The sequence below is a fragment of the Echinops telfairi genome, unplaced genomic scaffold (genome assembly GCF_000313985.2).
Source record: "Echinops telfairi isolate 266 unplaced genomic scaffold, ASM31398v2 ScPeMD7_7400;HRSCAF=8409, whole genome shotgun sequence".
Lineage (NCBI taxonomy): Eukaryota > Metazoa > Chordata > Mammalia > Afrosoricida > Tenrecidae > Echinops > Echinops telfairi.
In genome coordinates, this window is record NW_022111300.1 from 36,199,844 (window position 1) to 36,208,651 (window position 8,808).

The 8,808-nt window shown below is 47.0% G+C and overlaps 1 protein-coding gene across 2 annotated transcripts in view; it reads right to left on the reverse strand.

Moving 5' to 3' along the window:
- The window catches only part of DYM (dymeclin), a 315,716-nt gene that overhangs the window by 306,304 nt on the left and 604 nt on the right, over positions 1 to 8,808 (reverse strand). The gene's annotated exons all lie outside the window — the stretch shown is intronic.

Genomic DNA, 8,808 nt, shown 5'->3' on the forward strand with positions numbered 1-8,808 from the left:
TTAAGTGGAGAGCAAATGTTTTGAGAATGCTGAGGGCAATGGATGTACAAATGTGCTTTACACAATTGATGTATGTATGGATTGTGTTAACAGTTGTATGACCCCCTAAGAAAACGATTTTAAAAAAAATAAGCTACTACATTTTTAATCTTAAAAAAAAAAAAAAGTAGGGTGAACTGCCTTCTCAACATCCAGCAGGCTCACCCCCATCTCTGCGCCTGCCTGTCCCATCCGGCCCACACCAGCTCCAACCACACTTCTCACCAAGCGACATATCTCCCACGGCACTCCTCACCTTCCCCAATCACTGATCTGGGACTTAACCGCCCTTCAACTCTGCCTGGTTTTGCTGTCTGGCTCGGCACCAACGTTCTAGACCCATCTTTCCCCAAGTCAGCTTTCCATCACCGGCGAAGACAGCACTCTGAGAAACAAACAAAATACCTCATGTATTGATTCTGTAAAACACCCAATCTCACAGGAAAGTACCTCTCTTTTAGATGCAAAGCTTCCCGGTCTCTGGCTCAGTGTGCCTCGCCTGGGAAGTCAACAATTTGTGGATCTGAAACTCCAGGAAAACCGAATTTAGTCTAACTCTAAAAAAAAAACCCTATAAGACAGGTAGGGTTCTAAAACTGTAACTCCCCACCAGAGCGGAAAGCCTCATCTTTCTCCCTAGTCTAATAAAGTCAAGCCAACTCACTGCCAGAGTCGATGCGGACTCACAGCAACCCTACAGGGCAGGAAAGAACTGTAAGTTTCTGAGACTAACTCTTTACGGGAGTGGAAAACCCTGTCTTTCCCCCACAAACAGGCTGTGAACTGCTGACCTTGGGATCAAAGCCCAACAAGTAACCATTACACCATCAGGGCTCCGAGTCTAACAAGTACCCTCAGATATCAAAAACTGCATCCCAGTATATATACTCTGTCCCAATTTAGGCTGAACATTCATCGAGCTTCAGCTATATTCCCGGAACCCCCATCTTTCTTTCTAAAGAGAGAGACGGTTCATTTTCACTCCCGAGGCTTTAAGCAGCAGCCTCGTGGCTGACACCAGAGCCAAAAGACAGTGGGCAGTGGTTACCCGGCAAAGGGCAAGCGAAATGCCACAGGTGCTCGTGGTCCGTCACGTAACGGAACATTTTCTGAAAGGTTACAATGGCTATATTCAGCACAGTTGGGTGAATACTCACTCCAGTTGTGAAAATAAGGAGAGAGGAACCTACAAAGAACATCCGCGTGGGATTGAAAGACGGAGGAATGGCTAATAGACACCGAAACCCACTGCCCGGAATCGAGTCCATCTCCTGCCCAGCTGGATTAACAAAGCCACAATCTTTATGGACGCTGACTGCCACCCTTTTCTCCGGCGGAGCCTCTGGGGATTCAAACCGCCAGCCTTTTGTTAGCAGCTGCAGCAGGGCTCCCTCCACAGGAACTGCAGGCGTTCCAAAACAGGAGAAAACCAGGAAAGAGCAGAGCAGGAGGGCGTGCTGTCAACTCCCGCTGGGAGAAAGTTCACCTTGCCTACAACTTCACAGAGGCTTCCGGAAGCTTGTGGGTCAGGGGCTTAAGAGCAAAACCAAAAACCACAATCGCAGCCAGTGAGTTGAGGCCGACTCACAGTGACCGGACAGGACAGGGCAGAACTGCCCCGTGGGTTTCAGAGACTGTAATTCTTCCTCTTCTTTCGTAGCTCTTCTTCACGGGAGGGGAGTAGAAAGCCTTTGTCTATCTCTTGAGGAGTAGCTGGTGGCTTAGTTCGAGCTGCTGACCCTGCAGCTGACAGCCCAACTCGGAACCAGCCTGATCCTTCCCAGCAACAGCAGGGGCTACAGTGACATCTGCCTCCATGCCTCAAACCCCACCGCAGTTGATACAAATGAGAAACATGCTCCTGGGACGCCAAGCAAACTGAAAGAAAGAAAACTACTGCCCTCAGCAAGGAGCAATGTTTATGTCGTCCGAAGAACACCAGCACTGAACACTTAACTACCCAAGGGTCCTCCCGTACCTGAACTAGAAGGGCTGAGCGAGCCCTCCCCTTCCATCCCAGCAAGTCAGAAAGTACTGTCTACACTCGGTCAACACTGTTGGTCACGTGATTTATAAATGCACAAAGAGGTTAAGTAATGGGCTGGGGGAAACGCCTTAAAAGAGCTCATAACCTATAGGGACAAGTAGAATCAGGGGCTCAGGGTGAGGGGGTACAGTGGTGGTGGGGTAAAGGGAAACGATGTCAAGGAGTCCATGTAGAAAAAGTTTATTTGCAAGCTGAATGTGGTAGCAATTGTACAATATTACTTGATATGATTAAAGTATGGAAATGATATACCATATATATTTGCATATAAGCCGAGTTTTTCAGCACATTTTTTATGCAGTCTTTGTGGTAAAATTAGGTGCCGTGGCTGATATTTGGGTCAGCTCATACGTGAGTATATACGGCATATATTAAATCCCAATTAATGAAATACAAATTAAAAATAGAGTTCATAGCAGTCACCTTTGGGGACCTGACTAATGAGTGGGAGGATAAACCAGGGAGGCACTGATGACTTAGAATGCTCCTTCAGGGATTACTTTTAACCTCTCTCGCAATAGGCCAGTATTATTTTAAGAAAAGTACCTTTTAAATAAATTGGAGAAGATGGGTTAAAGTACTTTCACAAAGCTCACTGAGTGATAAAGAGAATTCCATGTGCACACACACCAAAGAACAGTGTCAGGCAGAGAAGCCAGGCTGGCAAGCCCCCACGATGCTGCACACGAGTCTGTCAATGCAGGCAACAAATATGTCCTTGAGGGCCCACTGTGCTGCCAGCACTGGGCTACGTTCCAAGAGTAAAATGGAGGGCAACGGAATGTATAGTATAGTAAGAGATACAGAGAAGTCACCACAAAATTACAAATTAATTATTCTACTCAGAGAAATCTTTCCCAGGGACAATGCCTGGGGAGACCTACTAAATGGCTGGTCTTCTCACTTAGCACACTTTCAGTGTATAATCTCGTACATCCCCAAGACTTCTAGATCCGTGAATTCTATCTATCCCATCCCTATATGCTGCTGCTGCTGCTGTTGTGTGTTGTTGTTGTCAGGGGCCCTCGAATCAATTGCAACTCACAGAGGCCCAGGTACAACAGAACAAGACACTGCCCGGTCCTGTTCCATCTTCACATTTCTTATGTTTCAGCCCAAAGTTACAGCCACTGTGTCAATCCATGTCCTTAAGACTCTTGTCTTCCTCATGTGCACTCACCCTCTACCAATCATGGATCCTTTGCCAGGGACCTGGTCTCTGGTTATCATGTCCAAGTACACGAGATGAAGTCACTCCAACTTCGCTTCTAAGGAACATTCTGGCAGTCCCGAAATGCCCAGTTCAAGAACTGCCTTGTGGGTTCCGATCCATTTATCTGGTGGCCTACCACCTAGCAGCACCTGAGCATCCCCCTGGCATCTCAAACTTACTACGTTAGGGTTGTAAGCATAATATCCAGCCTCCCTCTTCCCCACTTTCGATTCCTATCTTTCTAATACCAAATAAGAACTAACATTGATTGTGTACATATGTATTAGTCTGGCTACTTTGGAGAAACAAATCCACAGCAACTCATGGATAAGAGAGAGTTTTATGTAAAGAAAATGTGCATCACGAAAACATCCCAACCCAATGCTGCCCAAGCCCACAAGTCCAGCATTAACCCATTAACCCAACACCAGTCCACAAAGTCCTCCACCTCACAAAACAGAGGCAATGACGCCGACTGCAGGAGGAAAGCTGAGTCAGTAAACGAATAAGCATCTCAGGACTAGCAGAGGTCTCCACACGGCTGCTCCAGCACCCTGGGCTACATTGGGATAGGTCCAGGTAGCTTCTCCTTGGGGATGTTTTGTAGGAAGTCAATCTTGCAAGCTGAAGCAGGGAGCTGCTAAGGCAGCTGCACCCGGTGCAACCATCACAAAACAAGAGACTAGAACTAGAAAGGTGAGGTTCACCACCCATTTATCCCTCCGCCTTTCAATTAGCCCCACATGTGATTATCAGCCAGGCTGGCACAATTAACTAACTCAACATATTACTAGATATATGAGACATTTACATCTATTTTTCTAACAAGCATATAAAGAGCAAAGCCCCATTTTACAAATAGATAAACTAAAGCTCAGAAAAGTTGAATAAGATGCCTGGGGGTCCCCTAAGGCAGGTGACAGAAGTAGGACTCAAATCCAGCATTTTGGGAACTGCATACATACACTCCTCACACATCGACATGGGTACGTGTTGATGACCGAGTCGTAAGTGAAAACCGGTGTGATGCAAAAATGGAGGATAGCCACATCGGATCACAAAATGGAAGATGATTATATCATTACACAGCTGCCAAATTACATCATTTCCTAACTGCCAAACTACTGACACACCTTACACCACACTAAGCCAATACCAGTCATCAAATCAATACTGATAACACGGTGCCCCCTATAGGACAAAACAGGCCCTTTGAGTTTACAAGACTGTAACCTTACTGGAGTAGAAAGTCCTTTCTCCCAGAGAGAGTGGCTGGTGGTTTCGAACAACTGATTTTGTGGATCACAGCCCAATGTGCAACCACTGCGGCACCAGGGCTGTGATTCTCATCACACACCTCAAGTGTGTTAATGCCAGGTGTACATCATCAAGGAGCAACCTAGGAGGATAGTTTCCTACTGACATGCATGCGAAACATCTGTTAACAAGACAGTGCGTGAGTGAGGAGCAGGTGAAGCTCAGTCGTCAGTTAGTTCTGAAGTATGGCAGAGAATGCGAACTGCCTACCTCTCCTCTCCAGCCCTTTCCTATTTTAGCCTCAGAACTTGGTAGGGTGGCTTGTGCATCCCTGTCCTCGCCAAAAGATGCCCTTCCCAACTTCTCCGGCAGAATCATGGCCATGTAAGTAAGTTCTGGTTAATGATGAACTGTCACACAGCACCTCTTAAGAAGAGAGTGGACCACCACTTTTTCGCCCCTTTCTCCGGTGCTCCCGTTAGACTGTTGGAGCTAGTAGTCCAACAACCATCCTGGACCCAGAAAGCAGGGGATAGCGTAACGGAGACGGGCGCTGAAGAGAGGCTGGCTCCCTACCAGGCCAGCCCTGAACCGACTACCTCTGGACTTCTGTGGCGTGAGAAACAAGTGAATAACTTGTTTAAATGATTACTTTTCAAGCCCCGATGATTCATAGCCAAATCTAACCCTGACAGAAGGCTTTGAAAGTATTCGAAAGGTGAAGGGTTTCTAGAGGAATTGTCAAGATCCGGAACTGAACCAATCCTGAATCAAAAGAGGAAACTTACAACAGACAAAAGACACAACTACGGAAGCCTTTCACCGTCAGGCTGGAGCACGACCTTCGCCAGGATGAAAAGTAGAGAAAACACTGACAGTGTTAACCAAACTGCCTCATCAAAAGGCCTATTTGTAAAGCTGTTCCCAATCCTACTCGCTGGGCGTTATTTTTCTAGGGAGAGTAACCTGAGGGTAACTTACAAGCTCCTGACAAACACTAGGGCTCCACGAAGAAGTGGGGGCACAAACCTAAAAGCAGGAGTCCTCAGTGTGCAGTACGGCCCTGGTGGCACAGTGATTACATGCGCAGCTGCTAACTGCTTTAAGGGCAGCAGCGGTTCAAAACTGCCAACCGCCCCAGGAGAGAAAAAGGAGGCTGTGGCTCCTCAAAGACCCTCTAGAGCAGTGGTTCTCCACCTTCCTCGGGCTGCCGTGACTCTGTCATACGGTTCCTCAGGTTGTGGTGACCCCCAACCATAAAATCATATTCGTTGCTACTTCATATCTGCAATTTTGGTACTGTTATGAATCATCATGTAAATATCTGATATGCAGGATGTATTTTCATTGCTACAAATTAAACATAATTAAAGCATAGTGATGAATCACAAAAACAATATGTAATCATATATTGCGAAATATTTATTTCTAATTACAAATAAATGAAATTTTGTCTGGAAGCATGGTGTAGCATGGGTAACAGTCTTCATGCCAGGTACTCCTAGGTGGGCGTATCTGCATGTGGGCAGACCCGCCTGGAGACAGAGGAGGGTGTCTCGGTTCCTAAGACCATGGAAATGTGTTTTCTGATGGTGTTAGGCAGGGGTCCTCAAACTGCGGCCCGACGAGGACATTTATCCGGCCCACCAAGTGTTTTTGCCCCATTTTGTTTTTTACTTCAAAATAAGATATGTGCAGTGTGCATAGGAATCTGTTCATAGTTTGTTTTTTTAAACTATAGTCCGGCCCTCCAATGGGTCTGAGGGACAGTGAACTGGCCCCCTTTTTTAAAAGTTTGAGGACCCCTGCTGCCAGGTGACCCCTGTGAAAGGATCACTGGACCCCCAAAGGGGTCGTGACACACATGTTGAGAACTGCTGCTCTATAGAGTGACTATCACTCAGAATCAACTCAAAAGCAATGTGTTAGGCTTTTCTTTGTTTAATGCCACTTACTAAGGAATCCGGGTAGATCCATGGATTAAGCACCTGGCTGCTAATGGAGAGGTCCAGAGTTCAAACCCATCAGCTGTTCTGTGGGAACAAGATGAGGTTCCCTATTCCTATAAAGATTTATGTCCTAGAAAATTCTATGGAGCAAATCTACTCTGTATGAGAGGGTCACACACACTATGAGTCAAAATCTATTCAAAAGTAATGGGTTGATTTCATTTTTATGTTACTAAGAAATGGTACATTACAGCACACTGCCACTAGAGAGTCAGGGCCTTCCCATAGGAGCAGTTCAAGGCTTCCACAGCTAAGCTGAAAAGTGGAACCCCATCAGAAAGCAGGGTACTCAACTGGAAGAGTTCTTGAAATCCTTCACTGTCTCTCCGGCCTGGCTGGGACAGGCCATCTTACTGCCCTGCTTTTCAGGCCAATAGCCCTCATCCACGTCCAGCTGGGTCATGGGAGGAGAACTTGAGACGGGACTTCAAGTCCAAGTCTCACAGGAGCACAGTCTGTCTGAGGGTTTTTTCTTACTTTAATGGCATCTTCTTGTCACAATGAACTGAGGGTACTGCTCTCTCCCACTGGGCCCAAGAGTCCCGCCTCTCCTCTGAGGCGTGGGACCAGGATGCCCAGCAGCTCCGAGTATTCATTACACATACTCCTTCAGTGGAAGAGTCCTCTCTAGCTCCCATTATTAACTACCCTAAGTGAAAGATGACGAATTGCATTTCTGTCAGCTGAAAAAAATCACCTATTAAGATTCAGCAATCTATCCCAAAACATTGTCAGTAGAAGAGAGATGTCAAGACCACCCATCCCACTCAAAAACAAACACACAAGGAGGACCACATCCTATTCCATGGAATCTACAAATACAAAAGAACAGAGTGCTGGGGGGGAGAAGGGAAAGACACTGGGGCAGAATCGGTAGAAAGCGGAGACGGGGCATAGTCTGACCTTGCTTTCATTGACATCAGCCTGGAGATCATTGATGGTGATTCTCACTCTTGCTTGTGAAGTTAGAGGTCAGATGACTCAGCCACACCATTGTTAAAATGCCTTCGATTTATTTTCAAATAAGTTTCTTTTAAACCCAAAAGACCACTACCATCAAGTCAGTTCTGACTCATATCAATCCTATCTATAGAGGGCTTCTAGGGTTGTTAATTTTTATTGGAGCAGACAGCCTCCTCTCTCTCCCTCCGAGGGGCTGATGGTTCAAACTGCTGACCTTGCCATTAGCAGTCCAATGGGCAACCATGCCAGGGCTCCGGATACAGAAGGAAATAAAACTGTCCAGGGGAGTTAACTGAAGATGCTGGGTAATGGGGATATGGAGGTAGACAACACTATCCTACGTTTCATGTATTTGAACTGTTCCATATTCAAAACAAGCAACCCCCCAAAAGGCCCTTGATCTATCTTAACAATAGAAACTTAACTTTAAGAGTGGAGTCCCTTTCTGCAGCATTGCCAGCTGCAACTAATTGTTTCCTTCTGTGTCATCAATTACTCTCCTCTACTCCAGCCCTGGAAACTAACAAACCCTTAACCTCTACAATCTTGGTTCTTCATCTGCAGAACGGGCATGCTATGTATGAACTGCAGACGACTAAAGGTGAAAACTGCGAAGTAGGATCACTGTTCTAGAAATCCACAGTCATACTTGCCATCCTCAGCAGCTAACACTCCTCCCTTGAATTTTCACCTCGAGGGAACCGACGTGCAGGCCTGAGCCCTTCTGGTAAATTACACATCTCAACACGGGCTCCGTCTCCCATTCTTCAATCTACCCCTCCCTCCAAGGACCTCCCGCCACGCGTCCTGCCCCTGTCTATCCTGGGTGACCTATATGCGGACCCTGTTAAACCCGGCCCATCTCCGCGTTAGCATGTGAGGGCTTCGGTGGAACTCACCGATCACAGACACTTCCCAAACTTGGCGAGGCCCCCGTACTACCATCCTATCCGCTTTAGAGCCCTGTCCCCTCCAACTCCGCTACTCGGCCCGAGTGACTTTTCCGTCCTTTGGCCCTCCAGTTACACTGGACCAGGCAAACCCAAACGCACAGCGAGCAGACGAGGGTGTCAGGGCTGGAGGGGGTCTAGGGTTTCTGGAATTGGCGCAGGGGGTGACGACACGTGCCTGACCCCGTGGATACTCTACACGCCACTGCCTTGTACTTTAATTGTACTTCTAAAGGGTGGGTTTCAACAGTAGGTGTGCTGGATCTCAGGAACACACACACACACACACACACACACACACACACACACACACACACACACACACACACA